The following is a 23293-nucleotide window of genomic DNA, read 5'->3' on the forward strand; positions in this document are numbered from 1 at the left end:
GTTGTTACTTTCCTTCCCTCCACATGTACATAAGTGCCTGTCAACCATCGAGGCCCCTGTTGAGATGCATGAAGAGGGAACCCCTGCTGTCTGACCGACCCCTAATCCAGCGCCCCCACATCAACCCTGTCCAGCAGGAAGTAGCAAGATGACAACAGCGCCCCCTATACTATAACACAAAAGGCTGGAATGTTAAGGTTCAGATAGCCCTGCCCTCTCACCAACATGATCCCAAGGACTTATGCTCCTGAGAAAAGAGAACCTAGCTGATAAGCACCTTAGTCTTTGAAGTCAAGAGAAGCAGACTTTTCTCCACTGTTTGGCCAACACAGCAGGCTTCCCCTTTGATCTCTAAAGAGGACAGGTTTTAATAGTCCAGCTCTCCCACTCCCCCCCGACCCAACTTTAAAAAAAATACATCTTCCCACCTTCTGCAGGAGGCAGAAGCCTCCCTTTTAAAAGACCCCAGCTCAAGACCCAAGCAGACATTTTTCCTGCCGGGAAGGGAATCTGTCCCATGTGTTCCTTTGCTAATAAACCCTATTTTGATGGAGTTTTAGCTGTGCCTCAGTGCCTCATCATCCATTCGCTCATTCTCCGCCAACTTTTTACCTATCAATAAGCAGCAAACCACCTTTATTATTAAATGACAAAAGAAATATACAAAATAAAAACTACTCAGGATGCTGAGGCTGATGGCAAATCCAAAACTACATAGTGAGACTCTATCAAAAAAAAAAAAGCAGGAGACTGGAAAGATGGCTCAGCAGTTAAGTGCACTGACTGCTCTTGCAGAGGACCCAGGTTCGATTCCCAGCTCCCACATGATGGATAACAACCATCCATAACTCCAGTTACGGGTCTGCTTACACACATACAGGCAATACACTCATACATATATGTTGGGGGACCCTGCTGCTAAGGTTGCAGTCCACCATGTCCGGATAACTCTAAGGAGCTCGGCACGACTCCCTTTCTTAGCGGGGGCCTCCTGTTTAGACTTTTAAATTATTAAAATTTAATAATTTTAATAACAAATTATAAACAAATCTGTAAATAAATTTACCAAGCAATTAATATTTTACCTCACATATATAGAGCGATGAACAATTATCTTAAATATATTGTTATACTGTATAAACTTTGAGATGTCCTTGTAAGCCTTGAAGTAGGTTTTAAACAACCAAGTCTCCTTTAAAGGTTTAGAGATGTTTTACACAGGCTTAATATACCCAAATACAAAACTGACGAATGTTTTCTTTCCCTTCCGACAGACAGATCCATCATGCCTCAAGGAAGTTGATACCTATGGGGGCTGCCGCTATTTCAGTCCCTGTAGGTTGGAACTAGGATTAACTGGGGGATATCAGGGTATAACAGGACAGGAAAGACCCATCTACCTGAAACATAATAAGTATCTCTATGGAAACCATGACTATTCCCTAATATATGTTGCAGATCCATGGGATGATTGCTGGAGTGTCAGAGTAACAGGAAAGTTCTACCCAGGCACATTCTCTAGCTACCCTATCGCTGACTTTCACATCTCTTGACAACTTGTACCTGCAGGTAAACCCAGCTAGCTCAGTTGGTAGAACATGAGACTCTTAATCGCAGGGTCATAGGTTCAAGCCCCACGTTGGGTGCCAGCTGTGCGTCTCTCCCTCCCCTCATGGGCCGTTGGCCACCGACCCATGAGAACAAAGGGAGCAGAAGCAATGAATGGGGTCAGGACGGCCAGTGAGCATGGACGAAAAAAAACCTTCTGGGGAGTCAGATTCAGTGATACAGCTCCATTTATTCACTTGGGGGTCAGGGAAAAATATAGTGTGGAGGCAGCAGCCAAAGCTTCAGCTGATAGGTGCTCATAGTATGCTTTATTTACATGTGGCAGGGGGATCCTATCATCCGACTATAGGGCAATGCCTAATTATCATATAGAAAAAACCTGGGGGTAGTTTTTACTTTGGAAGTCTTTTAGATAGACCCACTGAGGAGTACCCTGGTTGCCTCGCCCTGCATCCCTGTTCAGCATGGAAGAAGCCAGAGTGGTCTGCATCCCAACTCCCTATCAGCAATTTGGGTACCCTATTCAGGGGATGGTGTCTTAAGAATAGGGCATAGGAGGGCTGGAGAGATGGATCAGTGATTAAGAGCACTGGCTGCTCTTGCAGAGGACCTGGGTTCAGTTCCTAGAACTCACATAACAGCAGCTAACAACCATCTGTAACTCTAGTTCCAGCAGATCCAACATCCTCTTCTGAACTCCCTGGGCATTGCACAACACAGGTGAATTTACATACATGCAGGCAATACACCCCAACACCCAAAATGAAAATAATAAACAAGAGGCTGGAGAGATGGCTCAGTGGTTAAGAACACTGGCTGTTCTTGCAGAAGACCCAGATTCAAATCCCAGCACCCACATGGCAGCTAACCAACTGTCCATAATTCCAGTTCCAGGGGATTCGAAAGCCTCTTCTCCATGGGCATTGCACGACATGGGTGCATTTACCACCTACAAGCAGGCAATACACACATACACATAAAATAAAAACAATAAATAAATAAATAATAATAAACAAAATTTATTTTAAAAAAAATTTTTTTAAAGCAGGGGAGCCAGGAATGGTGGCACACACCTTTAATCCCAGCACTCAGAGCAGAGGCAGGAGGATCTCTGTGAGATTCAGGCCAGCCTGGTTTACACAACCAAGTTCCAGGCCAGCTGGGGCTGCAGGGAGACCTTGTCTCCAAAAAAAAAAAAAAAACAAGCAAACAAAACTAAACAAGAAAAACAATCAAAAGAAGAAGGAAATATCTTTTAAAATCCTCACTAGGGACTGGAGAGAGCTGAACAGTTAGCATTTGCTGGTTCTTCCAGAAGACCTCGGTTCAGTTCCCAGCACTCACATTAGCTCCAAAGGATTTGACACCCTCTCCTAGCCTCTCAGGGCACCAGAATGAACATGGTGCACATGTAGGCACACATACATACACATAAACATAAAATATTTTAAAATTTAATTTAAAAATCTTTCAAAATCTTAATTATATCCTGACAAAACTGTACATATTTGCAAATTTTATAAACAAAAAGAGTAACTATCAATGATAAAAATTCTTCCAGTCATTTACTTATTAAATTTCCTCTTAGGAGTTGTGGGACATCATTTGCAACTTCAGTGTAGCAATGATGTTTATAGCTGCTGAGATCCAGTGAGGATACTCTGGTACTTCTTGTAGCAATAGCAACTGCACAATTAAACAAAACATCCATTTATGCACTTAAGAATGTGTGCACTTTAGCCCAGGGAATTTTGCCTAAGGAAATACCCTAAAAAGAGAAAAACAGACACACATGTAGGACTGTACATCATATCTATGTACATATATCACAAATTCTGTAACACAGAAAATCAGCATAAGGGAATCTTGAAGCAAACACAACTTTGCTGATCTACTGGGTAAAAGCTTTTTCTTTTCTTTTTTTTAATGTTTTGATTTATTTTTATTTTATGTATATGAGTATTTTGCCTACATGTATTTCAAGTGCACCCATGTCAAGCAATGCCTGCAAAGGTCAGATAAAGGTGTCAAGAGTCCCTGGAACTGAATGGCTGTTAGCCACTATGTGGGTGCTGGGAACTGAACCCGAGTCCTCTGTAAGAGCAGTCAGTGCCCTTAACCCCTGAGCCATCTCTCCAGCCCTGGGAAACTTCAAAACTGATCAAATTTGGTTATAAATGCTGTTAACAGTAGAGAAAGTAATTTGAAATATAACACAGAATTTTAAAAAATGAAGCTCTCAAAGTACACAATCATTATGATTCAGTTATGCTTCATGAAGGCCAGACACCAATACTAAGAGAATAACACGTGGGGCATGATCAACACGCCCCACTTTCCACTTGGAGGAAACAATTACTGGTAATGCCCAACAAAAATAAATCTCAAAATAATTATAATGGGTGGGGAAATCCATACAGTACAATTCCATAATGACAAAAAAAGCATCAATGTGGACCAGGGAGATGGCTGGGGGGTAAAAGGGCTTGTCAGCAATCCTAACAACCTGAGTTCAGTCCAGGGAACCATACGGTGGAAGGAGAGAATCAATTCCCTTGAGTTGTCTTCTGACCTCCACATGTGCACAGTGGCATGCACACATCCATTCACATATACACACACAAATAAATAAAATACAATTTTTAAAAATTATTAAGAGCTGAGCGTGGTAGCGCACGCCTTTAATCCTAGCACTTGGAGGGCAGAGGCAGGTAGATCTCTGTGAGTTCAAGGCCCACCTGGTCTCCATAGTGAATCCAGACCAGCTGTGACTACAGGGAGACCCTGTCTCAAAAAGACCAAAAAAATAAAAAAATTTTAAAAATTTTATTTAAAAATGTGAGTTATAAATAAAAGTATCAATGTAAGAAAAGGTAAGAAGAAAGAATTATAGGGGTGGGGTAGATTGTTCAGTCGATAAAGTGCTTGCTGCGCAAACAGGAGGACCCGAGTTCAGATACTCAGGACCCACATAAAAGCCAAGTGGAATTGTATCCACCTTTAAGTGCAGTGCTGGAGAGGTGGAGACAGGTAGAGAGCCCTGAAGATGCTTACAACCAGCCTAGCCAAAACAAGATGTTCCAGGTTCAGTGAAAGACCCCATCTCAAAAATAAGGTGGAGGCTGGGGATGTTGGCACACACACGCTTTTAACCCCAGCACTCAAAAAGCAGAGGCAGGTGGATCTCTGTGATTTCGAGGCCAACCTGGTATACATAGCAAGTTCCAGACCAGCCAGGGCTACAGAGTGAGACCCTGTCTCAAAAAAACAAAACAAAACAAAACAAGCCAAAAACAGAGGGCTGGAGAGATAGCTTAGTACTTAAGAGCCTGTCTCAAAAAACCAAATAAATGAATAACATGGAAAGTATTTAAGACATTGAACATTGACCTCTGACTTTTATATACACCTAAACATACACACACACTCACACACACACACACACACACACACACACACACACAGAATTATAAAGAGGCTCAAGGCACCAGGCAGCTCATACCTGTAAACCCAACAAACAGGAGGCTGAGGCAGGAGGAATGCCTTGGCTTTTAGGTTGATCTAGATCTAGTCTATGCACTGACACCTAGCCCAGCGTCAGCTATAGAGTGAGACCTTACCTCAACTGAAGAAATAAAAAGATGCCCATGAGCAGGCAGAATATTGCATACCCATGATTCTAACACTCAGGAGGCTAAGGCCTACAGTAGGATTGTAGATTTCAGGAAACTTCTTGGAATGAATGCTGTCTTGTTCGTACTGAAATTTTTCATGGGTATTTATGTGTTAACACTAACTTGTATACTGTTTTTTTTGGGGGGGGGTCTCCCTGTGGCCCCAGATGGCTTGTAACTTACTATGCAAACCAAACTGGCGTCAATCTCAGAGCTATCCACCTTCCTCTGCCTCCGAAGTGCTGGGATTAAAGGGATATACTATTTACACACTTTAAATATGTGCAGTGTACTATATTAACTTTTTTTTTAATATTTTATTTATAATTTTTATTTTTAATTTTTATGTGTATGCATGTATTGCCTGCATGCAGGTAAGTGCACCCATGTTGTGCAATGCCTGCTGAGGTCAGAAGAGGTTGTCGGATCCCCTGGGACTGGAGTTACAGACAGTTGTTAGCTGCCATGTGGGTGCTGGGATTCAAACCCGGGTCTTCTGCAAGAACAACCAGCGTTCTTAACCACTGAGCCATCTCTCCAGCCCCTACTATATTAACTTTATCTCAATAAAATTAAGTATACATAAATCGTCACCCTGAGCCGGGCGTGGTGGCACACACCTTTAATCCTAGCACTGGGAGGCAGAGGCAGGCGGATCTCTGTGAGTTCAAGGCCAGCTGGTCTACATAGTGAGTTCCAGGCCAGCTGGGGCTACTGGGAGGCCCTGTCTCAAAAAAAGACCAAAAGAAAAAAATCACCACCCTAACTGGTATGTTACCACGGTAACAACAACAACAATAAAGATTGTTATTCTGTGCCACATGACAGCACAGTAAAGCAGACCTACACCTGGCTGGACACAATTGCCCAACAAGCACTAAAGTGCGACACAAGATTGTTCTCTGCACAAGAATCTACACCAACCTGCTGGTCTACTCAACACCTGGTGACTTAAAAAAAGCACAATTTTCTAAACATTCCAGTTATAGAAGGACAGATCCAAGACATATTACAGATAAACTGTAAACTGCCTAAAATGATCAAAAATGTTACAGCACTAAAAGTACTTGAATTCCCTTTTTTTTGTTTGTCTTTTTGAGACAGGGTCTCCCTGTAGCTCCAGCTGGCCCAGAACACACAGAAATCTGCCTGGTTCTCCCACACAAGTGCTGAGAATAAAGGAGTGTCCCATCATATTCAGCTTGTAATTTACTTCTGAAAGAGCAACTTAAGGGGGCTGGAGAGATGGCTCAGCAGTTAAGAACATTGACTGCTCTTGCAGAGGACCCAGGTTTGAATCCCAGAAGCCCCATGGGAGCTAACATCTGTTTGTAGCTCCAGTTCCAGGAGATCCAACACCCTCTTCTGACCTCTACAGGCATTGCACAACACAGGTACACTTACATACATGCAGACAATACATTCATACACATAAAATAAAAATAAATAAATCAAAAAAAAATTTTTTAAATATTAACTGATGATACACAGGAATTCTTCATTAAGTAATCAGTAAGACAATCCCTTTAAGCACTCAGATGCTAGAATTCTTTCAGCAATTCAATTACTAAATTTGTCTTTCAGCAATTCAATCACATTAAAAACACTAGCCTATTTGGGGGCTGGAGAAATGGCTCAGCAGTTAAAAGCACTGGCTGCTCTTGCAGAGGATTGGGGTTCTGTTCCCAAGCACTCATACAAGAGCTAACAACCATCTGTAACTTCAGTTCCAGGGGATCTGACACTCTCTTCTGGCCTCCTCAAGCAATGCGTGACATGGATGCACTTATACACAGGCTAAATAATTTAAATACTAGATTACTCAAAAAAAAAAAAAAAAAAACTAACTTCTCTAAGTAAAACATGAAATACAATATTCAACATTACAAACTTAAAACAGCCTGCATTACAGAAGCATACCAACATAAGAACATTAACAATGAACACACTTTAAATTAGTTAACACTACTCCAGGTGTGCCATCATCCACGTTTCTCCTCTACTGTTTAATACACTATTAGGATTTTTAAAAAATACTTAAACATTTATGGTTTATATAATATGATCAATTACCCAAATTTGACATCAGTTGATAAACATTTCAAAGATAAATCTGTATAAACCAAATTAAAATAAATGAATATAAAATAACCAGACTGGGGGCTAGAGAGAGATGATTCAATGGTTAAGGGCACTGGCTGCTCCTGCAGAGGACCAAGGTTTGACTACTAACACCCACATGGCAGCTAACAACCATCTGAAACTCCAGTTCCTCGGGATCTGATGCCCTCTTCTGACCTCTGTGGGCACTGCATGACATGGGTGTACATACATGCAGGCAATACACTCATACACATAAAATATTTTTAAAATAGCCAGACTACCACGTGAAGGCATTCCAAAAATCATGTCCAACTTTTGATGCCTTTCTGATGATCAGCCAAGCCTCTACCTGAAATGACTTGTATCAGAGTAAGGCCCCCATAGCACACTACCCGTCTTTAAAATAAGAGTTGTCAGGCCTGGCGTGGTGGCACACACCTTTAGTTGGAGGCCAGCCTGGTTTACATAGTGAGCTCTGGGTCAGCTGGGGCTACAGAGAGACCCTGCCTCAAAAAGACCAAGAAAATAAAATTAAATTAAATTTAAAAACTGGCCAAGAATATTATTGCCTGTCAAGGAATTCAGCCAACTCAATGAACTGACATATGGGCACCACATGCAGGGGCAGTAGGAGGTGAAAGAGGATTAGCCTTTATTTTATGACCAAGAAAAGGTGCTAATGAACCTAGACACTATAGAAAAAAAAACTGATCAATCATGTAATCCTGTGGCCCTGAAGACTTCAAAGTACCCACCCACATCCTTTCCTACCTGGTAGAAATAATGTATACAGTACTATAAAAGGGAAACAATTAGAGAACAGCTGGGCATGGTGGCACACGCCTTTAATCCCAGCCCTTGGGAGGCAGAGGCAGGAGGATCTTTGTGAGTTCAAGGCCAGCCTGGTCTACATAGTGACTTCCAGGACAGCTGGGGCTACAGGGAGACCCTGTCTCAAAAAGACCAAAAAAAAAAAAAAAAAATTAGAGAACTGGGGCTAGAGAGATGGCTCAGTGGTTAAGAACACTGACTGTTCTTGCAGAAGACCTGGGTTCAAATCCCAGCACCCATATGGCAGCTAACAACTATCCGTAACTCCAGTCCCAGGGAATCCGACAGCCTCTTCTGACCTCCGCAGGCATTGCACCACACGGGTACACTTACCTACATGCAGGCAATACATGCATACGCATAAAATAAAAATAATTTTTTTTTTTAATTAGAGAACTGAGCCAGTGAGATGGCTTAGCAAGTAAAGGCACTTGCCACCAAGCCCAACAGACTGTATTCAATCCCCAGGACTCACAGGGTAGGAGAACCAAATCCTGAAAGTTGTCCTCTGACTGAACACATATGCTAATTGAGAAACACTGGAAAACAAACCAGGCACTCAGGAAAGCTGAGACAGAAGGGCTGCTGAAGCCCAGTAGTTTGGGACCAGTTGGGCAATGTCTTTTGTTAAAGCAGAAAAGAAAAAACTAGGGGGTATTACACTGAAAGGCAAAGGCAGCTTTCACTGCCTGCAAGTCTTTATCCTTCTAGAATAGGTACACTACACAACGTGTGCTGCACATAATAGTGGCTTTAAGTCATTTTACTACAATAAATAAATCCAACAGCTGAGGAAAGGTTTCCTCCAGGCTGCACAGCAAGTAATCCCACTAGGGACAAGGCTCGGTGGGTAGGAAGCTTTCCTTGGAGGCATTTCCTGTCACTCAGGGTTTCGATGATCTTGTCTTCAAAGTGTGAATTTACACTGTCAAATGTCTACTTATGGGAAATTTTAAGACCATGTTTTGTTTTTTGTTAATTTTTTTATTTTTATTTTATGTGTATGTGTTTATTACCTACATGTATTGTAAGTGCACTCGTGTCATGCAATGCCGGAGGAGGAGAGAAGAGGGCACCAGATCCCCTGCAACGAGAGTTATGATGGTTGTTAGCTGCCATGTAAGTGCTAGGATTTGAACCTGGGTCTTCAGCAAGAACAGCCAGTGCTCTTAACCACTGAGTTATCTCTCCAGTCCCATGCCTTGTTTTTGTTTTTGTTTTTTTAAATATTTTATTTATTATTTTATATTTATTTTATATGTATGAGTCTATTGGTGTATTGCCTGCATGTAGGTAAGTGCACCCGTGTTGTGCAATGCCCATGGTCAGAAGAGGCTGTTGGATCCCCTGGAACTGAAGTTATGGACAGTTGTTAGCTGCCATGTGGGAGCTGGGAATCCAGAATAAACTTTATCCACAATAGCTACAAAAGCTTTCTTTTTTTCTTTTTCTTTTGTCCTTTTGAGACAGGGTTTCAGTGTAGTCCCATCTGGCCTGGGACTCATTACGTAGATCAGGGTGGCCTTGAACTCACAGAGATCTGCCTACCTCTGCCTCCCAAGTGCGGGGACTCTAGGTGTGCGCCACCACGCCCAGCATTTTTTTTAAAGACAGGTTTCTCACTATGTATCTCAGGTTGGCCTGGAATTCCCAGTCCCCTTCCTGACCCTGTAAGTGTTTACATGAGGTATATATGTGCTACACGTGTACCTGTTAATTTAGTAACTTCATTTTCAGAAAACCATCAAAAATACAAAAAAAAATTTATAAAATTAATGTCACTTTTTAACAACAAAAAATGGAAACGACCTAATACTTTATCCCAAGTAATAGTTGCTTATATTAAGCTGTATTTTCTCAGGAAAAATCTCCCTCAGTGATCACTCCCCCAATGAAAAGGAACAATAAATAGGACTCACTTGCTCAAGCCAAAACCTAAGACATTACCATTGATTCCTCGCTGTCTTGTATCTGACAGGAAAGACCTCATCATCCCTATTACTTCACTTTCAAAACATACTATATATCTACTCCTACCTCAAAGCAAAGCACAATCATCTTTTCCTGTACAACCTCTTGATAGATCCCTTTGCTTCTATCTCACCATGCTCCCTCACCGTGGGCTACTAGCCCTGTGTTTTGTTGGTTGTTTTTTATTTTCTGAGAGAAGGTTTCCCTGTAGTCCGAGATGACCTGGACCTCACTACGTAGACCAGGCTGGCCTCGGTCTCAGAGAGGTCCATCTGCCTCTGCCTCCCAAATTCTGGAATTAAAGATATTGCAACAACATCCTAGCCTGATATACTGCTCTTAAACCTCCATTTGTGGTCCACTATATCAGGACTAAATTGCACAATCTTTACATAGTCTATAATGCCCCACATAATCCGATGCTCAAATATAACCTCTCTCTACACAAACATCCTTGCACTTCGAGACCGTGTTTAACTGCTGTCTCCCCAACACTGCACTGCCTGCCACTTCTTAACCATAAACGTTCCTTCTCTAGAAATCTTGTACTTCAGTTTAATGACCTTTTTTTTTTTGTTTTTGTTCCTCACAGTATGGAGTACTTAATCCAGAGCTGTCCATATGCCAAGAAAATGGTCTACAAAGTAGACCTATCTCAGCTAGTCTATCTCAGCCCTCCCAGTGCTGGCATGACAGGAGTAGTAACCCTTCTGGATTTCTAGCCTAGTTAAAACCGTCTTTTCAAAGAGAACTTCCTTGAGAACCTTGGCCAATGCAGGAGGACATGCATCCTTTAGCCTTTTATCACGACACTTAATACAACACTTAAACTCTAAGGCTGCATGTTCTGTTAAACAGAGAGCACCACAACGATTTTCAGTGGGACAACAGTTACTAGCATGTCTGAGACCCTGGGCTCAATCTCTAATACTGCCCAAAATGAAAGTGATTCATAACTCAAGCTATTAAGAACTGTACTACTTTAGATTACAGTCATTTATCGACTCATACCCCTCATTAGACTTTTTAAAGCTTTTCACAGCATGAATGTCAGATGGAGCTGATATACTAACTGAATGGTCTAGCACTTCAAACCCCTTACATTTGCAGCACTCACTACAAAACACATCATTTAATTTTCAGACTCTAGATTTTCCCTTCTTACAATTTCAAATTAATCATAACACAAAATTTAAATCTCCTCCAGTATTCACCTTGCCAATATTTCTGCATATTTTATATGCAATGGGGGGGGGGTAAGCAAAAGAAAAAAAAATCTGTTTTGTTTAAAGAAACCAAATTTTTTTTCAAGAAAAAGGTATTCCAAAGAGAATTCAAAGTCGGTAATAAAAGAATCCTGAGCACCCGTCTACCACAGCATGATATTCAGCAGACCTGCACTTCTTAGATTACGAGGGAGAATAAGGGTCACCTGGTTACCTTACATACATCTAATTCTACTGGGAATTTTATTGAACCGTTCACCAAAAGCCTGTGTGGATTGAACACCGTCCATGGCACCAAAAGCTGACAGGCACAGGTAGACAGACAACGTGAATACTCGGGATGCTCACCGTGCTGTAGACTGCTGAGACCGTGGGAGGGAAGATTCGATCCTCCAGAGGCTGCTGCACAGATCCTCTAGGAATTCTAGAAGGGCGAGTTAAGGATACGAGAACTTGAAATTGTTTAGCAGTAAAGACAATCATCACCACAAAATTCTGTCAAGGGTTTTTACCCAATTCATGGAGCTGTGTATTTATTCCTCCCAAGAAAACGGAAAAGAAAAATCTTCCATTTCCTAATATAATTAGCTCAATTTCTTCAAAATTGGTTCCTATGATAAATATTGCGTGGAAACCCAAAACAAAGGCAATGACCCAGGTCCCCAAATTTGAAGGCCATGGTGAGACTCTGCCACTGTACTGTCTATGGAAAAGCATGAGTGGAAGTTTGAGCAAAATCAGATCAACAGGTGGGTTTGGTGGCTTACACCTACAACCCCAGTAACTGTAAGACGAAGACAGGAGGACCCCACCTGAGGTACATGGTACCTAGGACACATCTGGGCTAAAGAGTAAGACCCTGCTGTTAAAAAAAAAAAAAAAAAAAAGAAAAGGATGATGGGGAGAGAAAATCATGCTCAGCCTTGGACAAGGCCCTGGGGGAGTGGGAGTCAAGGGCCCAGGACCTACATTTTGGACGTGGTAGAAGCCAAGCGGAGGGCCCCTGCCAGTGTTCTTCAGGGGCTCAGTGGAGAAGGCTTCATCGTGTAGACCAGGCTGGCCTTGAACTCACAGAGATCCGCCTGCCTCTGCCTCCTGAGTGCTGGGATTAAAGGCGTGCACCACCACACCCGGCCCTTATACACATTTTTAATTGGGCTAGCACCTGGTTTTCCAGAGGAAGAGCTGAATCCCCAGCACCCACACTGGGTGGGATCCAATGCCCTCTTCTGGCCTCTGAGGGCGCCCCCACAAATGGCATACTCACAGACACACATACATACACATGAATAAAAAAGAAAAAGAAATCCATATGGAAAAATACCTCTTTAAAAAAAAAAAGACAAAAGATTACCACTTGTTCTGTTTCAAACTAGAACTTGCAAGTGCTTCTAGCTGGCACAGTGCTAGTTTGGAAGAGAAATACTTATATATGCTGACCTCCTTCCAAGTGACAATACCAGATCCACAGCAATACTTCCAGAGGAAGGATTACATATCTGAGTTATGTGCTTTTCTACAAGTGATAGAAACTATCGTATTTAAATGTATTTTTTACTGATTCCAACAAAACAGAGACAAGGCCGCCTGGTACCTGGTTCCTGGGCCAAGACCAGGGCTTTTTTCATTTAAATGACAGTGTCATAAAATAAGCACTTTCCCCTCAACTTAATACTTCTCATCTCATAGGAAGAGCTACAGCAGGGTGTGGTGGCAGCTGTAACCCCAGCACATGGGAGGCACAGGAGGCAAAGGCAAAGGATCACTGCAAGTTCAAGACCAGCATGGACTGCACAGTAAGTTCTAGGCCAGCCAGCACTACTCAGGCAAGACTATCTCAAAAGTAAACAAATAATAGAATGAAATAGAAAAAGAATACAGACTTTTTTAAAAGGATAAGTCAAGTCTGAGTCATTAGAAGGAAGAATATCTAAGCAGTCAGCTTAGAGCAGGGAAAACAACAAAACACACCCCGTGTTGCAGTCATTAAAATGTCTAAAGAGACTACAGCAGTCTCTAGATAGTTTTTAAACTAGCAACCTCAGACAACAGCTGAATGCATTACCACCATCTCCTCCACAAAAGAACTGAGAAGTGAAGTGACAGACTAAATATTTCATAAAGGTCCTGCTTCACCCAAACTACACACACTCCACATACAGTACATACACCCACATCCACACTATACATCCCACTCACACACACTATACACCCCCACACCCACTCCACACAGTACACACACACACACACACACACACCCTCTACATACAGTACACATACACTATACACCCCCACACACTATACACACACACACTATACACACACACACTCTCTATATACAGTACACACACACACACACACACTACACACTCCCCCAACACACACACACACACACTCTGTAGAGAATATACACTAACAACTTCAGAACACATGTCCTCACTGTGAATGTCTCGGTTCTTTCAGGATGAACATCACCCCTCAGCTTTGAAAATACGGCCTTGGTCCTTCTGCCCCTGTCGCTATTGTTCTCTCCAGGTAGGACTGACTCTCACCAGGAGACAGTCAAGTTCTCGAGGGAGTTACCAGCACTGAGCCCAAAGCTAAGCCACTCACTTACAATGCCTTGACTTCTGTAACTCTGCTGACTAATAAGATGATTATAACTTCAGATTCCTTAAGAGACAATCATTTGCCAAAGTTACAGTAACAAGCATTCCTACTCCTAGGCTACAAAATAGACAACACTCATTTCATTCTTTTTTTTTTTTTTTTTTTTTTGGTCTTTTTGAGACAGGGTCTCCCTGTAGCCCCCCAGCTGTCCTGGAACTCACTATGTAAACCAGGCTGGCCTTGAACTAACTGAGATCCGCTTGTCTCTGCCTCCCAAGTGCTCGGATTAAAAGCATGTGCCACCACGCCCGGCATCATTTCATTCTTACATCCTATAAATTAACAACAAAATATTGTAGACTGTATTAAAAGTATTTTAAAAGAAAACTATAGCCTTTTTTTTTTTTTTGTCTTTTTGAGCCACAGTCTCCTTGTAGCCCCAGCTGGCCTGGAACTCACTATGTAGACCAGGCTAGCCTCAAACTTACAGAGATCCACCTGCCTCTGCCTCTCACGTGCAGGGATTAAAGGCATGGGCCACCACACCCCGACTAGGTTTATTTAAAAACAAAAACACTAAAATAGAAAAGAAGTGGCAATATGTATCTCAAACCTGGTTACAAGAGCAAACAATAAAAAAACCTAACTTGAACTGGGTGTGGTGGCTTACACCTATAAAGCCAGCAATCAGGAAATCAGAAGGCAGAGACAGGAGATTTACTACAAGTGATCTTTGGCCAACCAGGAATACATAGTAAGATCCTACCTCAAAATATAAAAAACAAGGGGTCGGAGAGATTGCTCAGTTAGGAGCACTGGCTGCTCTTCCAGAGGACCCAAGCTTGATTCCCATACCCACACGGTGGCTCACACCTGCCTCTAACTCCAGCAGCACGGAATCAGATGCCCTCGTCTCACCTCCATGGTACACACACACACACACACACACACACACACACACACACACTCATGAATAAAAAATTTTTAATTAAAATTTTAAATTTAAAACCCCAGACCAGGGCTGGGCGTGGTGGCACATGCCTTTAATCCCAACACTTGGGAGGCAGAGACAGGCGGATCTCACTAAGTTCAAGGCCAGCCTGGTCTACATAGTGAGTTCCAGGACAGCTGGGCAGCTAGGGCTACAGGGAGACCCTGTCTCAAAAGACCAAAAAAAAAAAACCAGACCGAAACACCCTAAACTGAAATTTTATTAGCCTTCAAATAGGTTGTTTATTATTATAAATCAATGTGATCAACCCAAGTTTGAGTACAACTGATTAAACAGTTGCCAATCCCCATTAGTTTATTATACTGACCCAAAATATCACTAACAACTTTACTGAACTCAATTACTTTGTAGTCTACATAAAAAGGAAGTCACAGGGCCTGCGACATGACTGGTAAAGGTGCTTACTGCCAAGACTGACAGCTTGGTTTGGACCTCCCAGGATCCACATGGTAGAAGGACAGAATCAACTCTCTCAAGCTGTCCTGATCGCCACTTTCGAACGCTGTCCATGTATGCATATACACATCCACACAAAGAAAGTTAAAAACAAATTAAAAGAAAGTCCATCACAAAAAAAGAATTAAGCCAGGGTACGTCAGCATACAACTAGTGAAAAACAAAATATTTTTTCATTGTGATTCAGAGATTGGTCAGAGACTAAGAACATAAGGCTAGCCTTGGCTACATAGCAAGGCTGAGTCTCAATTAAAAAAAAAAAAAAAGATACTGACGTTGCAGGTGCAGAATGCAGCCATACACAGCTAAGAACACTGCTATCTCTAGCTGGGAAACTGCATAAAGAGAAGGTAAACACAAAGAGAAATCAGATTTCATAAGTAAATGAATGCACTCCAGTCAAGATGGACCAATCCCAGGGCAACCCCCGCCTTTCCCTCTCTGAAAGGAGTTAAAGCTTGGGAATGTCTCACAGTGGTTCAGGGACTGCTGTTCCTCCCTGCGCTTCCCCCACTCAGTGTCTGTTGGTCTATTTTTTTATTCTCCTTTAACTCAAACCCAGTCAAAGAACTATACAATAGAGCTGCTGAAATTCCAATATAAGTCTGTTCTAGCCAGAAAAAATGCAAGAAAGAGTCCTTGTGGGCCAAAGGTTCTTGGGGGAAATCCAAAGAAAACTGGAAAAGAAGAACGCTCCTAACATCTTATGGGAACCACCAAGCTCCAGGCTCATCCCTAATCAAAGCAGCACATCCAAAGTCACAGTACAAGAGCTTTAAAAATGAGGAGACTCTGACCACCAGTCCTCCCTGTCCAGGCAGAAGCAAATTGAGCTGTCTGCTCTGTGCTTAAGAGGCTGCTGGGTTTAAAATTAAAAAAAAAAAAAAAAAAAAAAACTCACCATTTACTACAGGATTATAACAGGAGCCATAAACTACAAAACAACAATCCAAATGCCCAGAAGACAACCTAAGCTTACTTAACATGTTTGGGAAGTTGAGGCTGGACTAGTTTTAACTCAAGGGTTCCAAACCAGTCTGGGCAAATATCCTATGTCAAAGGGGTGGAGAGCATTTAGGGAGATGGCTCAGTTAATAGTGTGCTCACCTTGCAATCATGAGGGCCTGAGTTCCATCTCCAGAGCCCAGAGGAAAAAATGGGGCATTGTGGCACACTTGTGTTCCCAGCACTGGGCAAGCCCCAGGTTCCAGTGACAGATCACCTAAAGAACATCCAAGGCTGTCCTCTATCCCACACATGCATAGACGCTCACAGGAAAAGCAGCTTACATGACAGACAGAATGAGGAAAAAAAACCTATACTTAAGAACTTATCATCAATCTCACAAGGATGGCTTGCTTAAAAAACACACTTAAAAAATCACTCTCAGAGATGGTCAGATGCCTTTAATCCCAGCACTTCGGAGGCAGAGCCAGGCAGATCTCTGTAAGACTGAGGCCAGTCTGGTCACTATGGCCAGCTAGGGCTACAAGGAAATCCAGTCTTAAAAAAAAAAAAAAACACGCTGGGTGTGGTGGCCCACGCCTTCAATCCCAGCACTCGGCAGGCAGAGGCAGGCGGATCTCTGTGAGTTCAAGACCAGCCTGGTCTACATAGTGAGTTCCAGGACAGCTGGGGCTACAGGGAGACCCTGTCTCAAAAAGACAAAAACAAAGCAAAACAAAACAAAACCAAGCAACAACAACAAAACATTCTGCAATGGCCCAAAATTCATAAAGTGAAATATGCACAATGAATCAAACAAGATCTAAATTGTTCAACACACACACACAAACAAACACACACACACACACACACACACACACACACACACACACAAAGGGGCTTAAAAAACACAGAAATGTTGATCAATCACTCAGGGAAAAAATGATTGATGGATATCAACTTTTCAGACTCTGATGTTCTAGCTGTCAGACGTGGCAGTAAAACTACCGTCATAACTATGCTCCATGAAGTAAAGGCAAGTGAATCTGAAGTGAGCCAACAGAATGAACAGCACGCAAATTCAAAGTAGAGAAGAGAATAAAACAGAAATCTGGAGCTGAAAGATGCAGTAACTAAAAGGAAAAAAAAAAATCACTGTGTCACATCAGTATCAGAATGGAATAGACAGAGAAACAAACCCAGAAAAAAGTATCACTAAAATAACAATGGAAAGAAAGAAAAACATTTTTTAATCACAAAGGGTTAGAGTGAGGTAAAGATGGCAACTGGCTGACAAGACAGCTCAGAGGGTAAAGGTATTTGCCGCACATTCCTGACAACCTGAGTTCAATCCCTGGAACCAGTGTCAACATGGGTGCATTTACATACATGCAGACGATATGCTCCTACACATAATAAAAATATTTTTTAAAGCCTATATAAAACCTGAAGTAATATGCTTGAGAAAGGTGTAACCACCTGTTGTGTTTCTAGACATCTGTCTATAGACCTTTATTTTATTAATTTTTGAGACAGGATTTTGCTTTACAAGCCATACAGAGATTACAGGCTTGCAACACCACCATCAGGTTTAGACACAGAAACATTTTATATTGCACTAGTCTGTTTTTTTTAATATTATATTTATTTTTATTTTATGTGTATGAGTGTATTGTCTACATGTATGTGAGTGCACCAGTGTCGCACAATGCTGCAAAGGTCAGAAGAGGGCTTTGGATTCCCCTGGAACTGAAGTTAGGGATGGTTTGTAGCCGCCATGTGGATACTGGGACTCGAACCCAGGTCCTCTGCAAGAGCAGTCAGTGCTCTTAACTGCTGAGCCATCTCTCAAGCCCCGTGCACTAAGTCTGTTTTCTAACTATTCAATTTTATCGTTGTTGTATCTTTCTATGTGTAGAGAAAATAAAGAGAAATAATTTTAATTCTTAATTTTAAAAAAAGAAAAAGAGCAAATGCCTGTAAGAATGGATGAGAGGGAATGTAAACTAATGGGTCCATCATAGAAGTCAGCACTGAGGTTCCTCATTAAAAAAAAAAAAAAATGCTAGGCATGGTGGCACAGGACTTTAATCCTAGCCCTCAGGAAGCAGAGGCAGACAGAACTCTGTGAGTTAGAGGTCAGCCTGGTCTACACAAGGAGTTCCAAGCAAGCTAAGGCTATATAGTGAGACACTGATGGAAAAGTGAGGCAGTTTGAAATTGGCATTATCAATCTTAACATTTCACAAGTGTCCGATGTACAGGTCTAAGGTAAAACCCAGAACTTGGCCTGCCTGGTTAAATGCTTTATACATAATATTGAAGTGTGCATTACATTGACTTCCATAGAATATGAAGATCAGTCTTATTTTATGATTGAAAGCTGCATTTCTATACACCTTTAGTTGTATATAATAAATACTTTCAGTGAAATAAAACATTTTTAAAATATTTACTTTATGTGTATCAATGTATTGTCTGCATGTGTGTAAGTGCACCCGTGCCATTCAATGTCCGCAGAGGTCAAAGAGAGTGTCAGATACCCTAGAACTGGAGTTATGGACAGTTGTTAGCTGCCATGTGAGTGCTGGGAATCGAACCCAGGTCCTCTGTAGGAGAAGCCAGTAGCCTCAACCGCTGAGCCATCTCTCCAGTCCCAAAACAAAAGATTTTTAAACTGAAAATATAGATAGATGATAGATAGATATAGACAGACAGATTAGAGATAGATTAGATAGATGATAGATAGATGATAGACAGATGATAGATAGATAGATAGATAGATAGATAGATAGATAGATAGATAGATAGATAGATAGATAGAAAGACAGATAGAGGGCAGCAACTGAGGAACAAACCCAATGTCAACCTCGGGCTTCCATCTATGCATAAAAAGAAAAGAAAAGAGAAAAGAAAAGGAGGGAGGGAGGGAGGGGAAAGAAAGAAAGAAAGAAAGAAAGAAAGAAAGAAAGAAAGAAAGAAAGAAAGAAAGAAAGAAAGAAAGAAAGAAAGAAAACAAGCAGTGGAAATCTGTTAAGAGGGAAAACATAGAAGATCTGTCTCTCTTTTTCTAAAAGTGAACAAAATCCACTTTCCTAACTAGTAACTAACACAAGCCCCAACCACAATGCACTGCCAGGGCTGAGTCAATCTGTGCTCCAATGCTAGCTTTAGCTTTTCTTCAGTCGTAAAAGCTGCTCCAAGGACCATGTGAAGTACTCTGCACAGCAGCTAGTACCTGGCATCCAGGATTGACCCCTAACTAAAAACAACAGATGAAAAGTGGCAATGCTTAAAGTGGTCTGCTTGAAGGTTGCAGGTTAACGCCTTCCCCCTCCCTGCATTCTCAACAGCTATCATTCACATTCCCACACAGGAGCAAACACAGGACCACACAAGCCTGATCACCTGAGTTCCACCCTGGAATCCCACCTGGAGACACAGCAGAAACAAAAGAAAACCAGTGACAAAAGAAAGTAAAAGCTGATAAAAGCTGCCAGGTGTAGTGGCACACACCTTTTATAAAGCCCAGCACTGGGGAGGCAGAGCCAGGCAGATCTCTGTGAGTTTGAGGCCAGCCTGGTCTACACAGTGAGTTCCAGGCCAGCTGGGACCACAGGAGACCCCTTCTCAAAAAGACAAAAAAAAAAAAGAAGATATAAGCTCTCCTCTGACCTCCACATTGTGCATCATGGAACATGTACACCTGTACTTACATACAGAAAACAATAATTAAAAGAAAAAAATTTTAAACTAGCAAACCAGACAGCAACATTACGCTGCCCACAGTGCTATTTCACTGTAGGCAGAGGACCAAAGGTTAGCAAATAAGCCACATATTTTAAACAGTGATACCGGTGTGAAGAAAATGTGAACAAAGATGTCAGAGGGAGTAAAGGGTGATCTAGGCAAGGCAGAGCACATAAGATCTAAACAGTTCTAGCTGATACAAATAAGCCCATCTTAGTTGAAAAGAGGACAAGAACACTCTAGAAAGGGGGACCTGAGGTGCAGAGGGCCTAGGTGGGCAAGCGCTGTTTCCAATATTACAATAGAGATGAGTGTGAAGGAAAGCATGGTGGCATTGGCCTGGAAACTAAGGCAGAAGCTATACTGTTAAGAGGCTTGTAGCATCTAGTTTACAATTTGGTTTTTTTTCCATTTTTGTGCTGGGCTGCACCCTAACAGTCCAGGAGCACACACGGGCCCTGGCATAGTTACGCAGAGCCCTGAACAGGGATTCATAGGCCCATGTTGATGGCAACAGGATCCACACAGCAAGTGGTAGGAGCAGCAGGCCAGCTTGTTTCCCAAGACTGGTACACAGTGATAGAGTGCACCACAGGACTGGTATTCTTCAGTCTTTTCTTGGGCAAGTCAGGGGCGGGTGGTTGTCTTTTTGAGACAGGGTCTCCCTGAAGCCCCAGCTGACTTGGAACCCATTATGTAGACCAGGCTGGCCTTGAACTCACAGAGATCCACCTGCATCTGCCTGTGCTGGAATTAAAGGCGTGCACCACCACGCCTGGCTAGTTTAAATTTTACAATGGCAGGGTTTAAACACAGGAAGGGCTAAAAATGGCCTGAGGAGAAAGCTCACTGCAGAAAGCATTTGCTGTGCAAAAGTGACAACCTGAGTTTGAGGCCCAGAATCCATGTTTGAGACAAGGGGGTTGGGAGAGGGGCTGCTGGAGAGATGGCTCTGTTCTTTGCAGAACCCGAGTTCAGGTCCCAGCACAGCACCCACATTAGGCAGTTTACAACCACCTATAACTCCAAACTCCAGGGATGTGAAAACCTTCTTCTCCTTGAGCACCTGCACACATGGTACATGACACACTTAGGTCCAAATACATACACATAACTTTTTTTTTTTTTTTTTTAAAGGAACAGTGGGCCTGGTGGTGTATACGCCTTTAATCCTAGCACTAGGGAGGCAGAGGCCAGCCTGGTCTATATTGTGTTACAGGCCAGGCCAGCTGGGGCTACAGGGAGACTCTGTCAATAAATAAATAAATAAATAAATAAATAAATAAACAAACAAACAAACAAATAAACAAATAAATGAAGTATTAAATATTCATAGTATTTTTAAAGTATTCTTAAAGGGCACACTGTTTATAAACAATAAATTGGAAGAGTCAGACAGGAAACAAAAAGTAAAATACAAAGAGTGTTACAAAAATAAATGAGGGGGAAAAAAAATCTGCTGATAGAACACTGATTCATTAGAACAGTCTGTTAAGAAGCCAAATGTGGGGATTAGAGAGATATCTCAGCAGTTAAGAGCTCAGAGGACCCAGGGTCAACTCCCACCACCCACATGGTGGCCACGAACCATCTTTAACTCCAACTCCAGTTCCAGGGGAATCCGAAGCCTTCTTCTGACCTCCACGGCACTGCACAACACAGGTGCACTCACATACATGCAGGCAATACACTCATATACACATAAAATAAAAATAATAAATTTTAAAAAAAGTCAAATGTGGGTCTGGAGAGATGGCTCTGCAGTTAAGAGCACTGGCTGCTCTTCCTGAGGACCCAGGTTTGATTCCCAGCACCCACATGGCAGCAAACAACCATCTGTAACTCCATTTCCAGGGGATCCAATGCCACCTTCTGACCTCCATGGGCACTGCATGACACAGGTACACTTCACACATACAGGAGTAACACTGATACACATAAAATAAATAAAATAAATAAAAATTTAAAAAGAAAAAGGCAAAATAATTTCACTGTAATTACTGAAAACAGTTCTGACCTCTGCCTCTGAAGTGCAGAGTGCTGTCCTGGGAAGTTCACATGCTCTCCATGGCCCTTGATGCCAGGAGCAAAAGTCTCAATAGGTCCCACAGCTGCAGTAAAGGACCTCAAAGTACAAAAAATGAGGGGAACAGGCCAGATGTACACAGCTCCAGGAACATCAGAGACTCCATCCATGTGGTGATGCCACATTTAACTTAAAGGTCAGGGAATGAGGTCATCCAACAAAATCCAAAGGGCTTTTCATTCACACTGACAGAGAACCACTGTGCATTTGAGAAATGAAATATGATTATTCATTAATGCTTTGTGAAAAAAAAAAGAATTGAGATGTACACTGGAGTGCACTCCATTAAGCCCTGTTCAGTAAATGCTAACATAAAGTAGCAATTGGAGCTTTTTCTTGTTATCCCCCAAACAGCCATTCTAGGGGGGGCCTCTGCCCAAGGTCACATTTGTCTTCTTCAGTTCAGGATCCTTCTTCCTCAGGATTCCTCTCATACTCCCACACCTGTCACAGCAGCTCACACCACTAGCAAAGCAGACTCCTTACTCTTCCTTTCTCTCTTCCTCTTTTCCTTTTCTCTGGCAGTGGACAAATTGAGCAGCTAAGCACACATCTCACCCACCACCTCAAGAAGTGTGTCTATCGGATAGCTAGGGCAGCTGGAAGATCAACAGTTCTGGGTTCCATCCTCACAAGCCACAAACCCCTTCAGTCTGAATGGGAACTAGCAATCCCAAACTAACTGGAACAGGTTGCAAAGAGATTTATAGCAGCACTTCTAGCAACACTGGCCTCAGAAAGCAGTCACTACCCATCAATTATTCACAGTCCAAGTTTGGTCCTAGCATTTCAGTTCTTCCAATTTGTTAAGGTTCAGATAGCCCTGCCCCCTCACCAACAGGATCCCAAGGACTTCTCATGCTCCTGAGAAAAGGGAACCTAGCTGATAAGCACCTTGGCCTTTGAAGTCAAGAGAAGCAGACTTTTCTCTACTGTTTGGCCAACACAGCAGGCTTCCCCTTTGATCTCTAAAGGACAGGTTTTAACAGTCCTGCTCTCCCACCGGGCCCCCAACTTTAAAAAAAAAAAAATACATCTTCCCACCTTCTGCAGGAAGCAG

General features: G+C 42.2%; 1 protein-coding gene across 9 annotated transcripts in view; it reads right to left on the minus strand.

Annotated features, from left to right (window-relative positions):
• Eif4g3 (eukaryotic translation initiation factor 4 gamma 3) overlaps nt 1–23293 on the minus strand; it is a 327817-nt gene that overhangs the window by 253523 nt on the left and 51001 nt on the right. For 7 of the 9 annotated variants that reach the window (XM_029566179.1, XM_008838616.3, XM_029566184.1 and 4 more), the window contains one exon: nt 11723–11798. The gene's annotated coding sequence lies outside the window, so the exon portion shown is untranslated. Of the gene's footprint in view, nt 1–11722; nt 11799–23293 lie in introns of those variants that run through there. The other 2 variants (XM_017799507.2, XM_017799509.2) reach the window with 2 other exon arrangements.

This window comes from Nannospalax galili, unplaced genomic scaffold (assembly GCF_000622305.1).
Source record: "Nannospalax galili isolate Female #2095 unplaced genomic scaffold, S.galili_v1.0 scaffold2019, whole genome shotgun sequence".
In the NCBI taxonomy this organism is placed as follows: Eukaryota; Metazoa; Chordata; class Mammalia; order Rodentia; family Spalacidae; genus Nannospalax; species Nannospalax galili.